Source organism: Diadema setosum, chromosome 18, assembly GCF_964275005.1.
Source record: "Diadema setosum chromosome 18, eeDiaSeto1, whole genome shotgun sequence".
Lineage (NCBI taxonomy): Eukaryota > Metazoa > Echinodermata > Echinoidea > Diadematoida > Diadematidae > Diadema > Diadema setosum.
Genome location: NC_092702.1, coordinates 29,416,471 through 29,440,217, shown reverse-complemented (window position 1 = coordinate 29,440,217; position 23,747 = coordinate 29,416,471). Strand labels below are relative to the sequence as shown.

At 39.0% G+C, this 23,747-nt stretch overlaps 1 protein-coding gene and 1 pseudogene across 1 annotated transcript in view; both read left to right on the top strand.

Annotated features, from left to right (window-relative positions):
* Positions 1-23,747, top strand: part of LOC140241533 (Y+L amino acid transporter 2-like) — a 46,284-nt gene that overhangs the window by 5,154 nt on the left and 17,383 nt on the right. The gene's annotated exons all lie outside the window — the stretch shown is intronic.
* LOC140241891 (Y+L amino acid transporter 2 pseudogene) lies at positions 14,073-14,600 on the top strand (annotated as a pseudogene).

The window sequence follows — 23,747 nt, the reverse complement described above, 5'->3', positions numbered from 1 at the left end:
ACCAATTTCATAACGGAAATTTTATTGTTCTTCCGCGCAAACCCGTTTGACACTTCTAATTATACTGAGATGATCTGAGTCTGAAGTCTACCAGTCATAAAAAAAAGAGAAAGAAAAAAAAAGTGTCGTGCGACATTATCATTTTCATGGGCAACTTAATTGGACGATTTGGCAAACAAGAGATAAGACAGTAAGAGATAAGTCAACAAGGTAACCCTTTGTTAGTTATACTTGTTCGACTTCTTATTCAGTGGACTAATATTATCTGACCATCACACACGTATATATCCATTCAGCATTGTTGTTCAGTATTTCAACTAACATTAATCCACATATTCTCCTCTCTATACTGAATCAGTTGCGCCTCAGACTCTTGACCAATTTGAAGTTGAAGTTGAAGTTTGTTATCTATCTATATTCACATTCATGGCATATCCTCTTTTCTGTTTTTTTTTTCTTTGTACATTGTATATCACTCATGACTCACTTGAACAGTAAATTGTACAATAGGATGCGACATTATCATTAAAGGAATCGTATAGTTTCGGCTGAGACCAAACTCCGAGTTTCTAACATTTTTTGGCGAGATAATGAGAAACTTCTTATAAGATATGAAAGAACATGTAGGCCTAATTCCAAGAAAATTTTATTTGACGGAAATTGTTTTTTAAATGGCTGAGATACTCCCAAAAAGGACAATCCTATTAAAATGTGGGATCCACCTTTTATTATGATCGATTTGTTTTACTTTTTTTTTTCTTGGATGGCTTGGCCATTTCAAACCGATTTTCATCAAATAAACTTTGAATTCCTCTTAGAATTATATGCTCTGTACTATTTCATAAGTGGTTTTGGGTATCTCGCAAAAAGTTTAAAAGCCAAATCCTCATCTCTACCAATACTATACCATCCCTTTAATTATCTTTCTCGTGCATCACTTTCTGATGAACATTTTAACAGGTATAAGTGGGCCCACGGAGCTTATTCAGGAACCCGTCTGTACTTGTAATTTGTGAATAGAATCACCTGTAATATTACTAAGGAACCGATACAGAGAGCCGCAGAGATGATGAGACTAACGGTCAGAAAATAATCATATCGGTCACGTGCTTTACCCATGACTTTGCTACAGTACTGTATACCATGCGAACCATTCATATCGTGTGGACTCTTTCATTAATGTGAGTATATAGGTGTATAAGGGGTGGGGAGAGGATATACATGAGTCAGAAATGAAAAGAAAAAGAAGAATATGATATATTTTGTGAAAATTTAGACGGTATTACAAGACGTGATAGGAAGCGATAAAATTGGAAGGTCCAGCTATATGATTGTTTTGTTTCATTGTTTTCAAGTGGGCGTGGGAGAGGAATATGACCTTGACCATGGCGTGTGTAGTGCGTGGTGATAGCATAAAGTACCATGAACTCCAAGGCAACAACCTGATATTCCCATCCACTGACCAACTATATACAGCACTCGATGCCCAAACAGAAAGTTAGTACTGTACTCATATAAATTATGAGAGGCCGAAATGCCCCCGTAACTCTTCCGTTACATGCTTCGACGGAAGGTCTTGTCCTCTTGTGCTGGTAGCACTATACGACTATATCAACATTAGATTCATACGCTCACAAACGAATTCATTTCCCCGACAGTTTTGGTCAACAATTGCGGACTCCATATAAATAAAAAAAAAAAAAACAAAACAAAACAAAAAACAAAAAAAAACAAAAAAAAAAACAATTGCGGACTCGGGAGTCACATGGGGGGAACAATGGTTACCAGGATGGCACCTCTGGCTGTGTGTTGACAAACTTTGCCTCTGAAACTTGATGAACGCATGCCTTCGTTGAAAACCTCTTAGGGAAAACCTGTAGCGAAATATAGGTATTGGAATAACCCAGAAATAGAGTGTATACATGGTCTATTGTACATGCATGCGCGCAAAGACAATTCCCAACAAGTGGGTCGGTATCTGCACTTATCTCTAATAATTAATAATTTTATTATAAAAAATGAATCCATTGATAGGAAGCTGGAAGCTGATGCGGTATAGTATTTTTATCACCCCTATACAACCATAATCGATTATACAGCCTAACAGTCTATAATACAACCATCCTATACAGATTATACAGTCTATATAGCTTATACAGCCAATACATGCGTATGTATGCATAGAGCTTTTCTCCATATGCTTTTTCTTTGCCCGTTCTGTGAAAGGAAATCATTTTAACACGCAAGTGTTTCCGATATGATTATTTCCGTTTCCCTCTATCATTATTGTGATAATGTATACCCCATCTGCACACCGCTCATATGACTAGTCTAGGACACATTAAAAATCTAATCTAAAAATAAATTTAAGATGCAAGTCAGTCGTACTCCGTCGACCGTATACCTGACCTGAACCAATCTAAAACTGTGTTGTTGTTGTTTTTTTTTAATATAGTCATTTCAGTGACCCTATAGCGATGTGCAATTTCATGATGATCACGAAGTCTCAGCGTATTGGCTTGTTGCAGCTAGTCAGACCAAGGAGGTACATTAATGTACTAGGTCACTAGTACCTCCGGGAGTTTCTGCAACATGATTACAGATAACTGTTAGGCATTTTGTTCCGTCAGAGCCACCAAGCTGATGAAGTGATGTAATTGGATTCCATCAAATGTATGATTAACAGGAAAATATGAACACGCGTACAGTACCTTCAACCCCTTCAAAACTACGAACCAAACAATATAACAAAATGACAAACGATTTGGCTCCTAGACACTGTCATTCGTAATTGACAGTTGACACACGAAAGCTAAGTAAACGATTTGATATGAAAGAGTACCAGTAGATTATTTGTACACCGATATAATTGTGAAAAACCAATACGGTTATATCATAAGTTCAGGATGATAGTACTTGGTTTTCAACGTGACAGATAGAAGTCCATTATGAAAGGTATATAGTATGTCATCATTCTATAATGTTTAAACATTATATTCCTTTTGGTCGAATTACAAATGATCAAGACTGCAGTGTAAGTGTTAACGGTTCCTATCAAAGCGCATTTAATTTTTCACTACCGATTTTCTAAAACTACAATGCAGATTGTACAAATTGCATTTAAAGAGTAACTACAACTGCGCGTCCGATTTGACCAAAATAACAACAAAACAGTGAAGTAAAGGGAAAGTATCAATAAACCAAGAAAATTTGTGTCCGATATATCGATTCCGATCACCAGTGCCGATATCATCGCTTCACAATTCTTCCATTAACACGTGAATAAAAAGCTACACATTTTTTTTTTGTGAGTTACCGTATCTACTTTAATTCTCTCTTCCTTATCTATGACATATTTGCTAAGTTCTCGACTCGATCTTCAATGATTTAATGCAAATGATATCTGTTCTGTTACCATTTCAATTCAAAAAACAGAATTGTTGGAACGATTTGGGTGCAAATCAATGTGTAAACTCACAAGACAATATAGCATCATCGGCTCGTTTAATTTGCGTAATATTTCTATGGTAACCGATACCACTGTTTCGTGTAAACATGTGGAACTCTAAAACTCAAATTTCTCCCTTTTTGCGACTGCTAATAAACAACAACTGTAATTTGTCGTTATCATTGGTTTTCACTTTAATGCGTATAGTGGTGTTTGCTTTTAACATGAAGACATGCATTCTTGGTACACTGGTCACAGATCCACGAGGTACACGCATATTCTTCAATTCCTCATAAAAGTACATTGAGAATAGGGAAGAGTTGCCTTAAAGGCATAATATACCATTTGCAGATGAAACAAAAACTCCTCATTAGTGCTTCAAAACAGTTCTAAAATGTGAGTTAGGGCTAGAAACAACCACTGTAAAAAATTTGAATCCGTATAATCAATGTTAAGTGTTGTTAAATACACAAAATGTGAACAATAGTTATAACAAAAATGTTTCCGGATTAAACCGTCTACAGTTACGGTTTATTGAGAAAAACACAGATATCTCCTCATATTTTAGGCTTTATTGCAAAAAATTTATATGGAAGGATGTTTGTGATACAACAGAACTACACATATGCATTAAATGTGATATCTTGAAATTTTTTGAAATCACTACTCCCAAAGGTAAACTGGACCTTTAAGTGATACGCTCAGTGCTGTTGACCTGCTCCAGTGCCTGTCAAAATATCTTACTTTACGTAGCCAGATTGATTTACTCTCCCATTGTGATGTTAGTGCGAGAGTAATACACCCATACGTTTCAAAGCTAATATCTTTTCTAAATATCCTCCTTCGAAATTGATTTAGAAAATGCATTAGGAACTCTTCTTTTTTAATTTGATTTTTACTTTTTTTCATGTGGACTTGTCCTTTAACGGATTCTAACCGAACTTAGTGAAATATTATAGCCATAATTTACCATTTGCAGATGAAACAAAAACCCAGCATTAGTGCTTTAAAATAGTTCTAAAATGTGAGGTAGGGATAGAAACAACCACTGTAAAAATATGAATCGGTATAATTGATGTTAAGTATTGTTAAATATACAAATGTGAACAATAATTATAATAAAAATGTTTCCAGACTAAACCGTCTACAGTTACGGTTTATTCAGAAAAACACAGATATCTCATTATATTTTAGGCTTTATCGCGAAAATTGCATATGATAGGATGTTTTGTGGTATACACATAATATGCATTAAATATCATATCTTGAAATTTTTTTAAACCACTGTTCCCAAAGTTAAACAGGACATTTAAAGCTGACATAGATTTACACCACATGACACGAAATGCATTCGGTCTGCATTGACCTTGCTTTTGAGCATGTGGTATATGGCCATCTGGTAAAGCAATATGATTGAGTGTGAACATCTCGCGGACAGGTGGCTACCATGACTTTATCTGGAGGAGCCCACTGGCTGATTATGGAGTTAAACGTACAACCGATCTCCCCAACTACAGCGTGTTCATGTGTGCTTCGTCCCACACGGGATGTTCACCTCGTTTTGCACTCTAACAGGACATTTCGAGCGTGAGAAAATGTAAGAAGCAATTCAGTCATGAAAAAAAAAAAGACTTCCCTGAGATTTTTGGGCCTTACATGACAGTATTGAGTGTGTGTATACAAAATGTATGTCCCGGATGTATGTATGGAAATGGTCTTCAAGAGAATGACATGGCAACTTGCGGATTTTGGATATGTTTCAATGTGTACGATCTATGAAATGCGAGTACATGCCGACCTTCCCCCACTCTTCTGTCAAAAATTTGTGATGATTTATTTGTTTTCTTTTATTGGAAAAAAACATCAAAAAATTGCCTCACTTACAACCCACAAGGGTCGATTTTAAATCACAAAGCTAAGGACACAAAGAATGTTCGATGACAGAGCAGGAGGGCCTATTTGCTTCCTTACTGCATAAAATGTGCTCGTGTTATGTCCTACCAGTATCTTGCGAGTTTCTAGGTCAAAGTCCTAATCGATACCAGCAAAAACTGATACGCAAATCCTTTCCGACTGGGATTCACTCTACTATAACTCGTATTCATTACCAGTATTTTCTGCGCAAGTTATTACTGCGCATGTGCATTTCATCTCTTTGTCGTGACGTCATCCGCGAAGCTCTGTCGGTCAAGAGACAGAAGTCGGTGTGAAAATAGCATGGAGGTGGGAGAGAGATAACCAAAATGTCAAGGTTACGCTCTCAACGCCAAAGTAAAACCAACCATCAACACACATCATTTTGTAGGCGTATAGAAGGATGTAAACTATACGCATCACTTAAAGGGTGTGTACAGTTCTGGTCGAGGTGAGGATTTAGCTTTTGCGTTTTGCGAGATATTCAGAAACCACTCTATGAGATGTCAAAGAGCATGCAGTTCTAAGGGGTATCAAAAGATTATTCGATGAAAATCGGTTTTGAAATGGCTAAGATATCCATAAACAACGTGAAACAAAGAGATCTTAATAAAGTTGTGGCATGTCGCCTTTTATTATTAGCACTTTTTTGGATATCTCAGCCATTTGAAAACCAATTTTCATCAAATAAACATTGAGTCCTTCCTGAAATTACATGCTCTTTCATATTTCATAAGAGGATTTCATTATCTCACTTAGGAATGTTCAAAACATGAATCCCCACCTCAACCAGTACTGTACAGTCACTTTAACAAGAAGGTATCTTGGCGAGCCCAGTACCTCCTTTGTTACGAGTATTCCATCTACCTGTATATATTATTCAATGCTTTCAACCCTGGGAACGTGTCGTTTTGTCTTACAAGCTTCAGGAAACTTTTCTGGCTGTCCAGAAAAATGTTTATCTAAAATTATATGGAGATGAACAGTGTCAATGGGACACGCACCCACATCGCATGGTGCACGCATTATCTAATTTCGCAACATTTCTTGGTCGACACTGTAACCGGGTTTCTTTCTTATTCACCCCGTATTGACCACACATCCACACATAACTATCGTCTTACCATCTCCAGACATCTGCCACTAATGACGTTTAGCCTTTTAAAGGACATGTTAATTGAGAAAATGCGGCAATATTTATGAAACCCATCAGTGAAAGTTTGAGGAAAATCGGACAATCGGTTAAGTTTCATTGTCGCCATCGGTGGATGAAAAGACTACTTCAGATTGCGATGTCACATAATGTAGAACAATATGAAGAAAGCATAGAGAAAATGTAACAAATTTTCACTTTTCTCGCTCTGTTAAAGAGCACTTGACTTGCCTCTTTCACAAGGCAGGAGGAATGATATTACCCTTAGAATTTGTCAGTGACAAGTAGAGGGAATGTGTATTTTTATTTCAAAAATGGAATTTTGTAAAAATCTTTGTATGTTTTCAATATATCGTTCTGTACATGTGACATCATAAACTGAAGCATAGTCTTCTCATCCAGTAGTGACTGCACAGAAGCTTCAAAAATTCATAACTTTTGAACGGATTGTCCGATTTTCCTCAAACTTTCACTGATGTGTTCTACTAATATTCCTGCATTCACTCAATCCACATGTTTAAAGGGATGTTACAGTTTTGGTTTAGATGGGGCTGCAGGTTTCCAACTTTTGTATGTATTTTTGTGTATGTGTGTTTGGAAAATATTGAGAAATCTCTTATGAAATATGAAAGAACATGTAAATCTTAGAGGAATTCAAAGTTTATTTGATGAAAATTGGTTTTCAAATGGTTGAGATTTCCTACAAAGCGATTTTGATAAAAATGTAACAGGCCACGATTTTTATGAGGATCGCTTTGTTTTGCCTTGTTTTTGCATATCTCAGCCATTTCAAAACCGATTTTCATCCAATAAACGTTCAATTGGTCTTATATGCTCTTAGAGTGATTTCTAAATATCTCGCAAAACGTTAAAAGCTGAATACTCACCTTAGCCAATTCTATATACCATTTTTTTTAGAAGGAAATACAAACATTGCGATTTTTTTTTTGAATTGTATTTCAACAGGCAAGGAATGTATTGGGTGCGGATAATACGCAACCATGATGTACATCCCTTATCATTCTATTGCACTTCTGCGCCCTTTGTGTGTGTGTGTGTGTGTGTGTGTGTGTGTGTGTGTGTGTGTGTGTGCGTCTGTGTTTGTGTATGGAGTGTAAATCTATTGATGACAAGAAACAGAAGAGGAAATCGTTCAAAGTGTCTGGCTCCTATGTTTGCTTCAATAGCACACCCAGGCATTCCACGTGAGTTGATGGCATTCCATTCAAGGAAATGCTCCTAAATGTTATAAACTAATACTACCTCTTTGTGTGCACTTCATTCACCCATACCTCATGCATACATTTCTCTAAATGAGCCTTTTCCCGTCTGTTCTGTGGCTGACTTCTCCTTGCTTGCACAAGAGAATCCAAGCTCGTGTATGTGTGCACTCTGTTATTATAATATCCCAAAAGAAATCGAAAATGACAAAAAAAGAAGAAGAAATCAATGCATATTGTCACCATGGGGCCATGAATGAAAAACTATACATGACACCTATTATCAAGGCCCTACAGATGTACATCGATCCAGATTGTTGGTTTGTATAGTATTACAATATATAAATATATAGGCCTATATATAGTATCATAATGATATATATATGTATATATAGCGAAAACTTTGAGCAAAGAATTTCGCTATTAATTATTTGTTTCTGGTCAGTTTTCTGTTCCTTGTTTCAATATATAGATATCATATCGAGAGGAAAAAAATCATAAATGCATTAATGTCCAACTATTCTTAATAGTTGCATCAAATTTTTGAACATGTCACGAGTCTTCTTCACTATATACGTAATGAATATTTACAACATTTACAGATAGATAGCATATGTGTGTGTGCGTGTGTGTGTCTGTGTGTGTGCGCGTTTGTGTGATGAACATTATCTTTATGCGGTTGTTTCGGTTATGAGGTATTGGCCATACTATTGAATGCTCGTGGTATTTTGTGTAGTGATAGTGTAGGAGTGAAACCAACCATGAGAGTCGTGACCCTTCCCCTAAGGTTACCGCCTGATTATTTCCCGGGTGCGAGTCCAGATACTCAATATAATCGATGGAGCAGGCCCTTGCACTTAACTGAGTTTTAGTCTTCTACATACTATATAAGACAGGCTTATTGCATTGTCCATTGACGAGCAGTATAGAGAAAGAAATCCACCGGAACTGCTCTGACCAGGGAGGTGAGACGCATCCCTGTATGAAATGCCATGTGTTGCAAAAGTTGGGGAAACCACTGATCAGAGGTTTTACTTTGCTCGTGCAAAGTAAAAACTATTGATTACAGTTTTTTGGGGTTTTTTTTACTCTGCACGAGCAAAGCAAAACCTCTGATCAAGATCAGTAGTACAGCTCAAACATGCTCTGACCACGTGTACTACTGGGTATACTACTAACGTATAGCTCCTTGCTCTGACAAGCCTACAGTGACCGGCTAAACACCTTGTTGGGTCTACATTGTGCGTAATTTGCCAACTGGAACGAAAAAGTGGCATAGATAAGCCACAAGAATTTGATCATCTATTCACTGTTGATCGAGGTATTCATCACACTACGCCAGTGCCCCATAAATTCCATGCTCCTGCTCTCCATACTGTGTGCTACTCCGTTGGGGTGCTACTTGATTAAGCAACATTCTATGGACTCCTCGCTCGTAATTTACAACACAGGGAGGTGTTTCCTCTCACCTCCCTGCTTCAACAGTATTATTTTGTGAGCGAATTAGGAGCATTATCAAATTGTAGTATAATGTACTGATGTCAAATGGTTAGATTCAGTGTAATGTAGAGGGAGAGCAGACAGTCACGAAGCAATCTCATACACACTGTGTTCTGTTGGTTGGTTTTCTAAAGTTGGTAATAATATATAGGGGAGCCAAGAAGGTTTTCGTAATTCGCGGTGACAATGGCGTCCACGCATATTGTACATAGCGCTCGCCAGACTACCAACGGCGTGTGTAGGTAAAGCACCTGACCACGACCACGTGATTCGATTGTGATCAAGCAGCTTACTATAGCGTGCTGAACACGATCGTGAAAGTGAATTACATTACCACCCTTTTCCTCCTGCAGAATGCACTGTCCAGATGCAATTGTTGTGTCCGCTCTAGCAGAAAACTATATCTAACTACAAAAGGAACATTTCTGTGAACATCTCTAATTCGTCTTGAACGCAACTTATATCGGATGATTAAAGAAAGAACTATCGCGAGTTTGTGCGGAAACGTACATGCACCACATAATCAGCTTCCCAGAGGGGTGCTAGAGTGTATTTACAGACTGTCTTTCTATTGGTGGCAACGGCGTCACGTGACGAAGGAAGTACGTTTATAGTAGCCATGTGCAGCTTGCAAAGAATAGAAGATAGTGAATGCTAAGATAGATACCGAAAAATCACTCTGAAATGATGATGAAAAAACCCTAACATTTAAATGGCGCCATTTATCCGTCGAAATATTTAAAAGCACCTAATATGATGGACAATTGTATAGTTTAGCGCCCGAATAGGTTCAAGATATGTGGTCTTTTTGACTACTTCATTCACAGCACTAAACCTGAAACGCGATTATCTTGAGCCGGTGACCTACCTCAATGATAGTTTTATGACGAATCCCTATTTTGACAGAATCTGTTAAATTCCATATCTAATGGTTATAAACGCTATTCCTATATCGACTGAAAATTGTAATGATCGAAGTCATTACACCTTTTCATTTGTCCCATTTTTTAAAGACCGTATATGCGCTCATGACAACGCGCTAATTCCAACGTTTCTTTATGGAATTTCTACTTTTGACATTCAAGTTAGGCAACGTTCCTGGAGTATCTCATTTATTTGGAGACTGTGACGACCCGGTGTCAAGCTGGTCGCGAAGTGGTCGCGGAGACGTCTCCGTGACCTCTCCATAATGTCTCCTGGAGACTATATAGACTGGTCAACGGGGAGTCGGGAGAAAATGGATCATGTTAATTTTTGTTTCTTTGTCAGAGACATTTTTCCAATTTCAAACTGGTATCGGAAACATCTCTGCGGCGTCGAATATCTCCTTAGTCGGGGACATTATTATTATCTTTGTTCCCAAGGTCTCCAAGTCGCAGAGGCTAACTTTGTCTGCGAGGTCTTCGAGACGTCTCCGCGGCCTTGCCAAGACCCGTTGGCGACCAGTACCGGAGACGTCTCGGAGACGTCTCCGCGATTGAGAAGACGTCTCAGGGATGTTGCGGCGATGTCTCCGTGATTTCTTGGGAAATAAGTTTCCACCCTCTTTGGAGATGCCTTTGATGTCGATATGGAGTCGCTTTCTTGGTGAGAGCGCAAGCCATTTCTTGGTCTGTAGAGTCGCACGAGTCGCAGCAGTGACTGATCAGTCGAGGCCAAGTTGAGATAGGCCAGAGCTCTTAGAGCTTCCGTCTTGTCGGGACGTTTCTTGCGTCCATGCCATAATGTCATGACAGGTATTTCAGAGTGATCTGAGAAGTACTATGTAGTTTCTGTCTCGAATTTTGCTCGAGTTTTGGTCCTAAATGCATGTCGAGTTGCAGAGAATGTTGTGGCCCCTATGAGTGAGGATGTAGCATTTTGTTGCATCATACTTCGAGGAGACGTACTGAAATATCAATGTTACAAGCCGGCGATACACCCGATCGGGCAACACGTGAACATTCATACGAGTATTACTGTCCCAAAATACACATCATTGTGATCCGAAATTGCAGTATCGTTTTACAAATTGTTCCAATATTCAAGAAGGGAATCGATCCTATCGAATGGTTGTCTCTATTTAGAGCAGTTATAATTAAGGGTTAAATTCTGTGTATATTTGACATACACATCAGGGTAATAACGTGAGGAAGTTTAGGACGGCGTGATCACTAAGACATGGCGTCCCAGGGCTCATGAAGATCTCTTCACCAGCTCCTAATTTGTTTTGTACATACAGGGAGGAAAAAGCATGATGATGATGATGATGATGATGATGATGATGATTATAGTAATAATAATGATAATAATAATAATAATAATAATAATAATAATAATAATAATAACAATAATAATAATAATAGTTATTATTATTATTATTATATATGTATATATATATATATATATATATATATATATATATATATATATTGTATGCAGATATTAGTGATGCCGTTCTGTCTGTGTGCTCACAGGGCACATTAGCATTCATTTGATATTGAATGGAAGCAAAACATTAAATCTATATTGACATATATTTTCCAACCACACCCTCCCCTCCCAACCCCACACCTCCCCTGTCTGTTGCAAGTGAAGGTCATCGAGACATTAAGAAAGTGTTATATGAGGAGTATCATGTTTTCATGATTGGTGCAAAAACACCGTACAGTCATACACGTATCGTGAAGCTAAAGGGTTACATATTACAGCTCGCGATATACTTACAAGTGAGTCATTTGGAAATGGTTAGACGTTGATATGATAATTATACAGCATACGCAGAGCGGCCAATTTTGTCCGGTCTGCATTTACAGGCCTATTACACTGAGTGGGAGGATTGTAATTGTGTATGAGTGGATTGCATTGTCCTTCGTTGTTATTGATGCTGGTATTAATAGCTTGAATCATTGTAGCCCGAAGATGAAGGGGACAGTGGGCAGATTGTAATCTACTTAATGCAGATAAAAATTAATGTTGTGCGTACTACTCCCAGGTTAATAGAAGGATTCATGGCTCTCGCTTGCTGCATGAAAGAATCAGAATGTATGTCCACGTTATTTTAATGTTGGCTCGAAGATATAGATACATAGAATTATGCTAACTTTTCACAAAAGGTTCAGTATATTTTTGAACATTGCAAGAAATATTTTGGATTAAGGAAGGTAAACATTTCATTTGTTTCTTAATTTATTCTTTGGGAGAGGATAATGTAGAAATCTGTGTTGAACCATCACGGCTACATAGCCTAAACTGTGAATGGGATGCACAGATGATTTAAACAATTCTGCTTTAAAATCGCTGAAAACAGAGAGGCAATTTAAAGAAGATTTTCATGAAATGAGACAACTGGAGACTGTGGTTTAATGGCATCGTTACTTCAAAAATCATGTTTGCATACAAAATTGTGCTTTATGTCATTTCGCAGAGAAAAAGAAAGACTTAAGAATCTCATTATTGTCATTCGTTGTTTTATTTCTACCTGAAGATAGACACTCTTTATAATGCACGTCATGAAAACAACAACAACACATGAAACCATCCGTTTGTTCCTGAAGGTGGGCACACGGCAATTAATGAGCCTTGCGTCCGCGCTCTTTGTAGATATACTGTAGTTTTTGCGTATTGATTGTTTTTTGTTTTTTTTTTCATATCAGCTGAGCTTCCCTGTGGTTGTTGGTCTTGAGACTTCTGTATTGAGCCTGACGAATGTAGGGACATCCTTCGTCATTCATGGTGTACCAATAGTTCGAGTTCTCTCTTAGCTCGTATGAATAGATTTAGTTCTGATTTCTACCACTATATCGTTGTTGATATGTTTATTTACTGTACCAGATGAATACAGCGTAGAACTTTCCTTCTTCGTTTTGCTTCAACATTTCGATTTTGTGCAAATCATATCAAACTGCTTGATCACAATGTTACCATACCGTGATACAGTGAGTCGTAACGACACTTCATGGTAATGCAGATAGAACAATGTATTTTTCTTTTCTGAAGCACGGGCGTAAGTTGTGGAAAAGTTTCTTCGTCTTTCTTCCAGAATATAAAATGATACATTGAAAATCAAAATCGTGAACGCTTTGGATGAATATACCCTAGTGTTTTAGTTAAAACAATTGCAAGTATGCTCGGCATAAATCACAATTTCTTGCTGTATATCGTTTAAGTCCCCTGAGAATAGGTGGAACATCTCATGGCGCCAATTACGATAACATAAGGCATTTTTTGATATCTTAATTCCAATGAACTAGTGACTCGTTCCCTTTATCTTACAACATGAACCATACAATCGCTCACGCTGGGAGCCAAGCCTTAGGTGTCATGTGGTCGGGTTGGTTATCGTTCGTAACTAGGCGCAATTACAGTCATTAATTATCGCAATTCATTGATGCTTTACCACTATACTACCCCGGGTGACCGATACGGTATGCAACATCTGTGCCTTTTCTGACTTGATAAGACGCCGAGATGAAAAAGAAAAAGAGAATATGAAATTCAACGATTGCGTGGCAGTTTCAAGGGCGTCATTCAGTGATTCTGGTCTGAACTGCTTTTGCGATTTTGAATTCTCTGGAATTATTATGAACAATGCATAAAGCTTCTCAGAGTTTTTGAAGAAACTGAATTTAGTTAATCTAGGGTTGTTCGGTGCGGACGACGGTCGTGGTGCGTAGTGTGACGTTCCTGTGCTAAATTCTGTTTGGTAATGGTGTTCCATGGCAATAATCGTTGTTCCAGCTCGTGAGAATACCGTCAGAGAAGGTTTGAAGAGTTAGAGGGGTTGCACAAACTCTTGTCGTCTCGATCCCTTTCAAGCTCAAAATATCTCTTGTCGTCTGGGCTCGAAGTCATCGATATGGGTAGACGACTGACGGTGAACAGTGCCAGCGAGGCGGGCCTCGACCGAATCACCGGCGACTTCCTCAACGACCCGGACAAAGTCGGGCTGAAGCGCGAGATCGGGTTGACCGGGGGCGTGGCCATCAACGTGGGCAACATCGTGGGCTCCGGCGTGTTCCTCACGCCCAAGGGCGTCTACCTGGGCGTCGGCTCACCCGGTATGAGCCTCGTCATCTGGTTGCTTAGCGGCTTCTTCTCCCTTCTCGGCGCCCTGTGCTTCGCCGAGCTCGGCCTCTCCGTACCGTCGTCCGGTGGACATTATGCCTACATCAAGGTCGCATTCGGCGACCTCCTCTCCTTTCTCTACGTGTGGATATCGATGGTGATCATGTTGCCTGCCCAGCAGGCCGTCATCTGCTCGGTCTTTGCTCAGTATATCCTAGAGACGTTCCTCCCCGCCAACGATCCCTGCTACAAGAGCTACGTCAGGGTCCCCACCATCATTCTCTGCAACATTTGCGTCGGTAAGCCGTCGGCATTCTAGCCACGATGGCGAATCCTTCCAAAATGAAGAATTAAAATATCCTACTTTGATACAGAAAATTTCTGCCCCTTTCGCCTCTTGGCATAGTAAAAAAACAGGAAGGAATCTCGAGTCGCCACAATCTCAATATGCGTTTTACGTATAATATTGCCAAGGGCTGATTATTGAGGATCGCATCTCATTTTCCACAGTCCGAAGGGATCTTCCTCACCCGTCTTCTTCCATCTACTCTTCATTGCGTTGACTGGGGGTGGGGTGTATAGGAATCATGCTTCTTCTTTTCTTTTTTTTTTAATTAATTCTCTTTCTCTTCTTTTCTTTTCTGCGCTCTTCTTTTCTTTACTTATCTCTGATCTTTGTAGACTCTTATACTGTACCAGTCCTGTTAATGATTTTCATCAAGTGTCTTTTTTTTTCATGTTTTGTGTATACAGTGTATTATCTTTGTATATAATTCTATAATTGGGCTATCTGTTTTTCATGTTCGTTTTCCACATCAGGTTCCAGTAGTATTTTATACACTCTACAGCAACGTATTTCGATATCTTTTTTTTTTACTCAGAAATTGGTTGTCGTCGTCCGTATGGGTGAACTAATAAATGGGGGCCGTTGTATCCCATGATGTTAATTTCCTCACTTTATTCGTGACGTATACACGACATGAATATCCCCGTATATCAGCTTTGACAATCAAACTTATCAATCCTGGCCATTTCAGCAAGTCACCGACCTCTCGATTCTTGGGTCATCTGGACTTAATGGCGTAGATGCATTTGGGCTGACCTTCACTGGCCTTTCAGTCGCTCAGTATAGATGCGAGATAGGATAAATTTGATATCTTCTTGTTTGCTGTATTGTGTTAGGGTGCGAGGACGTGGAAATGTCTATATAGATTACTTTTAGAATTAAAGCACATGGCCCATGCTGTATTAATTGAAGACAACGGATTCATTGGACATCAAAATAATTTATTAGATCAGACGTGAATTTTCGTTTTCTTTCTTTCTCTTCATACAGATACGTACACGTCACGTACAATGTATGCCTGTTTGGGATTTACACAGGTGCTTGTGTATGATACATAACTTTTATTCTTCATCATAGCACGCATCTCATGGCCCTTGGCTATTTACCATGCCACTGTAACTTCGTTTTTCCCTTTCTTCCAGGAGTTGCCTTATGAAATTAGTGCATTTAGGAAATGCAATAGGAGATGCCCGTCCATTCAGTAAAGACAGTGTAGCGATGTCACTCATGACTGTGCCAGCTCTTGTATAATCAGACAAAGGAGGTACTTGGCGAGCACTCGCCTTGTACCTCGTTGATCAGACCAAGGAGGTACTAGGCTCGCCTAGTACCTCGTTGGATCAGACGACGTGTGAGCTGTGAGCGAGTAATGAATGAGATTCCATACACGACGTCGAGAGATGGGGTTGATGGAAATACCTCGGTAGGGGGCCGCTTGGCTGTGACCATCTAGCCAAATGCTGCTCCCTCCGTATTTGGTAGTTTGTGCCCGGTTAATCGACACTGCATGTACACCCTCTATGTCTACTATCATCGAGAGGTCAAAAAGGAAATTGGTCTATAGCAAGGAGCTCCTTGTCTATAGCAACCCGGAGAACAGAAATTGTTCCCTAAAATGCCTCAGTGTGTCTGTATGGTTTTCAGAAAACAAGGAGGCATTTCGCCTTCTGAAATTGTCAGATTTTGTAGTTACAATAATATCAATCGATCACAGAATATCATGAGGGTTCCGTATTCGAAGTCAGGAGTGATCTGATTATGTTACGAGTAGTAGGACCAAGAAGAAGTAGCAATAGAAGTGGGAAGTAATAGGCCTACATTCAAGTACTAATGACGACGAATATGATGACGATGATGGTACTTCTTGTACTAGCAGTGCATGACGATACTATCTAACGATAATGAAAATGATCGAAAGATATAACACTGGTAGTAGTAGTTGTAGTAACAGTAGTAGTGATCGTCGTCGTCGTCGTCGTCGTCGTCGTCGTAGTAGTAGTAGTAGTGGTAGCAGCAGCATACTAGCAATAATGATAAAATGAAGTGATGAAGAAGTTGATGATAAATACAAATGACAGAAATTATGATGATAATGAAAATAATCAATATTGATGATAAAGAGTACACGAATAATACTGATGATAATGTTACCAGTGTCTGATCCTGGAAGACATATGAGATCTGTGCACATCACTCTGTGCAAGCCTAATTCGGACCCAGTGAACAAGATGATAAATATATGACATAAATATGGGCGTATAGTTTTACTTACCGTATGTTTAGGCCATTGGCTACCATTTTTCATGTCAGGCTTTGTGATTATTTCTTGATTTCGTGAGCAACACGAACTGAATGTTTTACTTCGCAAAGCGATAACGAAGAACTGAACATCACTGGTTATCCTCGTGAGATAATAAATGTGATTAAACATCATTAAACACTGCCCTCGACAAGTTGCCAGTAAGGTCAGGTCAAACATGACTTATAAGACAAACACGACCCTTGGTAAACAAATCAAGGTCGGTTTAACCGGGTCTAACCCGGTTAAAGGGACATGGACAAATAACACGTGGAGGTCCTTACCCTTAAATTAAATGAACAGAATGGAAAAAGTTCCGTTTATGTCGTACAAAGAATAGGACAGTTATATGAAATAATGTTCATGTTCCACACGTTTATACTTTACAGTGGAACTAGATATGTTATTCAGATGCACAACTCTTCCTTTTGTTTGGTACAGAAGTAAATCTAATAGATACCGGTAATTGATGGGTTACTTGAATGAATAAACTTTTTTTTTTTGCCAATCTGGCACACGCAGCACAATACCACCGTATGATGTTATTTTGATTCTACAATGAGTTGACGTAGAAGATACGTAGTTGTCGTCTCTCATATCATTAAAAAAAGCGAAAATGTAGTGCGAGGGGTTTTGCGTCGATATTAAAGTGACGGACCTTTAGAAGCAATGGCATCATCATTTTGTCTTTTTTGCTTTGCTGTAACATGAAACTAGGAAATATTTTGAATACAAGAGTTATGTTTCACGTGTTTCCAGGAATGATATTTGTCTCAACCAAATTATGGAACTCAATAATTCTCCTACAAACATGATATATAAAAAAAAAAAATCATGGTTTCGTTCAAGATTTAGTGTCTACAACCCATTCCCCTTCAGTGTCATAATAATTGTCAAATCATTTCAACTCTGCTGTAATTAGATGCTAGGAATTTAAATTTTCTTTAATTCAATTTCAACGACAGAAACAACTTTGATTACTGCACATTTTCGCACAGGTCACATGGAGACTAAACCCCTTGTGAGGTTATTATGACGTCATCATCTCTTCTAATTTGCATTAGTTATGAGACAATGACCATTCCACCACTGTTGGAAAAAATGTCAAACTCTGAATTACAAATATTTTGTTTGTTATGATTTTACTATACATATCTCAATCAACTTCAACATGGAGTAATATTTTGCTTTAACTGCAATAAGGAAGCAACTTTAAACATGAAGGAAATTTATAGTAGTCCCTTCAACGTTGTGTCAGTGTTCTGCGTCACTTTGACTTGACATTAACGACGGTAAACAAATTTAATCTGTAATCATGAGTAATCAACCGAGATGCATGTCCTGATATACATTACGGAGAATTTCTAGCACATAGCGAGGCATCTGCATCATTTGACAAATTAGCATCTTATCTATTGACATATAGTAACTTGTAAAGAAATTATGACATGTGTAGAGTACATAAGCCGTTATCAACTCAACCTTTGAACATCTTGTTCCCAGAGCGTACTGCGTATTGAACACACGTTAAACAAGCTCCGCACTACCACAAACGCCTTGAGCAATTTGGATGATAATCATTTATGGGAAATATAACTTCATTTCATTTTCAGTGATTATAGTTTTAAGGCAGTGATAAAATTTGTCCTCATTTAATTTGCACGTGACTGAGACTAACATTGTTGTTTCATGAAAGAATGTTAACCGTTGAAATTTTGGGCCTGTAAACTTTCTCACAATGAAATATATGATAACATAATTATAGAACATTTATATAGAGCTTATGACAAAAATATGAACTTATATCTAAGGAAACGTAGCAAGGAGGAGATAAGTAACTTTAACTATGAGTAAATTCCATAATTGGCAAAGAAAGAACTGATATCCAATGCAAAGATTATGACGTTGTTAGACATACAGGGTAAGCAATTACAGTGTTAAGCGAGGTTTTTCCCTAGTCGGCCAACATTGGTAGGGTTTCTGTCGTTGTGTATTTATAGGATAAGTGGAGAAGCGTGATGGGCAGAGTGACAACGCATGTTGTAACGAAATTTGATGATTTGGCAGCTTTTGTTTGTTTGTTTGTTTGTTTTTTTGTTCGAGAAAGTACTTTAACTTCTAAATATTTCCCATCAGTGTTAAGAACTTCCTTTTCGAGTCAATCATTTAATTTGAATGTTTTTGGCTCTGCACTGAGGGTACAATTGAGGCAAAGGTCAAGGTTGAACTCACGCACCTGCCTACACATAGACACCCACAGACAGACGCATACACACAGAAACACACACACGAACATGCACTGTTGCAAGTTACCTCAAAAGTTCGAGGGAAAAGTCTAGTCAAGTCAGTGGTCAAAGTTCAAAAGTCAAATCATTAATTTTCATGTATCACACATACTTGTAAACATGTGAACATGTCATCAATATTATACTGCTCATCTCCCTGATATTATCGGTAATCAATGAATTGTTAAATATCCATTTATTATTCTCTAAACCAAATAGGGCAGCCACTTTTCCATATGAGTTGTTGAGACTAATCAGTCGTGGCAGTCGTCGAAACGTCTCCTCCAGTAGCGCAGGCCATTGATCAGAGAGTCTCCTAAATATGAATGCCTTCTCTTTTTGTCCCCGCCGAACGAGTTCGAGCAGGGGACTATGAAACGGGCTCCGTACGTGTGTGTGTCCGTGTGTCCGTCCGTCCGTCCGTCCGTCTGTGTGTGCGTCCGTGTGTGATCAAAATGTTCAATTTGCTACTTCTCTGTCATTTATGAGCCAATTTTGATTCTGTTTGCTTTATATGATAGCACTACATGGGAGCTTTGAAACTTCAACACAGAATTTCAGTTGTGACCTTTGACCTTGACCTTTGACCTATATTGTACATTTTGCTTCAAAATGCTACTCCTTCGCCATTTCTAACCCGATTTCGATTCCGTTTGCTTTATGTGATGGCACTAAGTGAGGGCTTCAAAACTTCTACACAGAATTTTGACCTTTGACTTCTTTGACCTTTGACCTTGATTTTTGACCTATATTGTACATTGGCTACAAAATGCTACTCCTTCACCATTTCTAACCCGATTTCGATTCCGTTTGCTTTATGTGATGGCACTAGGTGAGGGCTTCAAAACTTCTACACAGAATTTTGACCTTTGACTTCTTTGACCTTTGACCTTGATTTTTGACCTGTATTGTACATTTTGCTACAAAATGCTACTCCTTTGCCATTTCTAACCCGATTTCGATTCCGTTTGCTTTATGTGATGGCACTAGGTGAGGGCTTCAAAATTTCTAGACAGAATTTTGACCTATGACTTCTTTGACCTTTGACCTTGATTTTTGACCTGTATTGTAAATTTTGCTACAAAATGCTACTCCATCGCCATTTCTAACCCGATTTCGCTTCCGTTTGCTTTATGTGATGGCACTAGGTGAGGGCTTCAAAACTTCTACACAGAATTTTGACCTTTGACTTCTTTGACCTTTGACCTTGATTTTTGACCTGTACTGTACATTGGCTACAAAATGCTACTTCCGGCGGGGACATATATTACGCACCGCGTAATTTCTACTTTTCCTTGTTCCCCGAGGGGTGATACAACTAGGTTGTCCGAATTATGAACGGGTGTGAAAATGAGTTCACAAACATTCGAACAAGAGACTATATGTCAAAACTGTGCTGCTATAGACCGATTCAATTTCGATGACCTATTCACCTACCACCGCTAGCGGCGCTATAACGGTCGCCATAACTGGGGGCCAACGGGGGCTTCCAGCGAGCTAGCTACCCAGCGAGTTGCACTTGCAGCTCAGCAGCCTAGCGTACCCATCGCGCATAGTTAGCCGGGCTTGGCCGCTGCGCCGCGGCCGGCGACCGCCGCGCTAATATTGTGATTGTTTACTCACTGTGGGAAAAGTCATTCAGCGGCTTTTAATGCTTTTCTTTTGGACAAATTGATATGAGTAATTCAGACATATTGATCTACAATGAAAGCTTCAAAGGAAGGATCAGGAAAACATATTGTGCAGTTGCTGGGTGCACAAATAACAGAAAAAATGGAAATGGAAGCTGCACGGCAGTGTGTGAAATTCAGACACCGCTGACGCATGATAAATTAAGGCAAGAATTAAAGACAATTAAGTGAAATACAACGGTATAAAAAATGCCCAGATTTCGAAACAAGCTATGTCTACTAGATTCTCTATTAACTATTTTAATTAGGTTATCACTGCATATTCGTAAATTGTGTTGTTCATCTTAGAAGACAAGTTTAGATAAAAGAATTTGATAATTCACTGATTGTTTTTTCTTATCCTTGGTGTCCTACTTGCCAAAGTTAGAATACATTTCCTGGCTAGACTTTATCATTATGACAAACATTTTACAGCCTACACTACAGCTAAATAAATGTTTCAAGATGCGTTAAATTCTTATATTGTTTTCACTTCTTCAATGTTCAGCACTGAATTGATCATAGGCCTATTCAATTTTGGCCTGGAACTCTGCATTTGACTTTTGATAAAGTGATACGATGGATATATTAAACCATGGATGGTGACAAACATATCCGTTTCATAATCATACTAAGAAAGTATGATTTAAAAATCACTTTTGTAGATTATAATATTAGGCGTTAGCGTGATGTTGTGCAAGGGTACTTAGACCTAAAGCCCTTAAAACAGTAGAAGTTTTGGTTGTAGACATCAGGCGACGTAGTCGTTTAACGCCTAGATTTATAATAAATTCCGTTTGGTTTACTTAGTTGGGCTTGCCCAAAGTTATCGACAACCGAAAAATAATGATATAGGATGTAGGGTTCTAGAAGTCAATAGGTCTAGATCTAGTCTGGACTCTTGCCTAGATTTCTAGACAAGATCTAACTATACACAGCCCAGTCGCTGTACATGGTACGTCGCGACAGGACTAGCGTAACAGCGTCTGGTCGGGCTAGACAAGATCTAACGTTAGACAGATTCTACCCTGCTGACCCGACACTCCCGAGTAAAGGCAAAAGCCTGCCCTAAAAAGATTAAGTTAACTGATAGCTTGCAATTTATTTCGCCATATTTAGCTCACGATTCTTATCCATATTGTATCTAATTATATCAGTTAACTTGTCAACAGTCTAGGCTTACTAGAAACGTCTGCCTGCGCCTAGCAATAATTCTCCCCAGCGGTTTTTATTCTCTTACACAAATGTGAATATACGGGGCTTACATGCGAGTACCCAAGTCATCGCCAAAGAAATAGAGTCTACAAACACTCACGGATCGTACCGATATTTACCTTGAAATTCAAGTTTTGGCTACAGCCGTATGTCATCTACCCATTCGCTCATTGTCGGTACAAGTTGTTTGATTTTATTTATTTTTAATTAGCTAGCGAAAAAAAAATGTAGACTCTAGTTGTCACAAAGCCAGATGGGTCGATCGCTGCCAGCGCCAGAGATAGCTAGCTGGCCGGCTGGCGCCGGGTGGTAGCATGCACTGGCTGCCGCTGGCACCCTTGCCACGCACGCAGGGCGCTTGCCGACCCGGCCTGTTTGGCCCCCAGTTATGGCGTCGCCTTAAGAGGGCGCACTTCCATGAACAGTTGCTTGAATCGGTCTATACTGATGACACGTGCGTAGCCTCGTGTTCAAATGTTTGTAATCTGTGTCAAGTGTTTCAAGTACCATGTTGCCACTCAGTGTGTCACAGATACAGTACACGCACTTGAACTTTGTGACAGTTTAGTGTGATTGTCCATTTCTTCTGGATATAGCACTGAGAGACTGCCAAGTTCTAAGTCACCATCCGGGTTTTGTTTGTTTTGTTTTGTTTTGTTTTTGTCGCAGTGGGTGACTACAACAATTGTATACTGGCCTTTTATACCTGGGGCATGAAAATTTGTCATTAATCACACTTATCAATAAACCTCCTCGACTCCATGTGTAATTTAACTGCTATTTGGGGAAGTATACTGCTGTCATTATCTCTTTAAGATGCAATGCATACGCAAATAGCTCATTTGGGGTGAAGTTCAGCTGTCAAACTAAAAGGAAAATGGAAAGATAATGGAAGTGATGATTCCGATCACAGGCAGAATGATGGAAATAATAATAAAATCTTATTGGTTGCGTTGATGGCAAACATGGTGTCGGAACTGGAGACAGATGGTTGTGATGCGAAATGTAGGTCCTGTAGTTTACCTGAACAAAATGTTGAGGACAAAACTTGTTTCTTAATCGATAACACCTTGCTCAAACGTACCGCACTGAACATGGAAAACAGAAAAACAAAGTCAACATGGATAGGACCAACTGCGTTAAGGTGTATGTAGGTCAGTATAAACGATATTTTTATCACATACCAGCGCAGATGTAAAAGCTACAACGCAGGATTTGTGGATTCTAGTTTGTCCCAGCAGAGGCCACAATAGCGTATAGTGACCACCCTCTTGCATTGTTCGCAAATCGGATGTAAGTCTAGGTCCATAGTGCTTCCTTACACTGTCCAAATCTTATCGTGTGGCTTTGAACATGACACATGTACTTTATTGTCCACTGTAGTGAGCCGCCCTAAACCGGTTCCCGGGAGAAACAATCACGCACGTCCAAAATACAAAATGTTGTATGTTTTCAGGGTGGGATCCATATTTTCACCAGTGCTATCTGCAATTATTATATATAGGACAATAGAGGGCGTGATGACGATAACTCCAGCTGAGCCTTGGGCTATGAACTCTAGGAAACGTTTTCATACGTTTCCCCAAGGTTTTTTCCCCCTAACGACTTGCAGTTGGGCTAAAATGTGGTAGTACTTTATTCGTGTGTTATC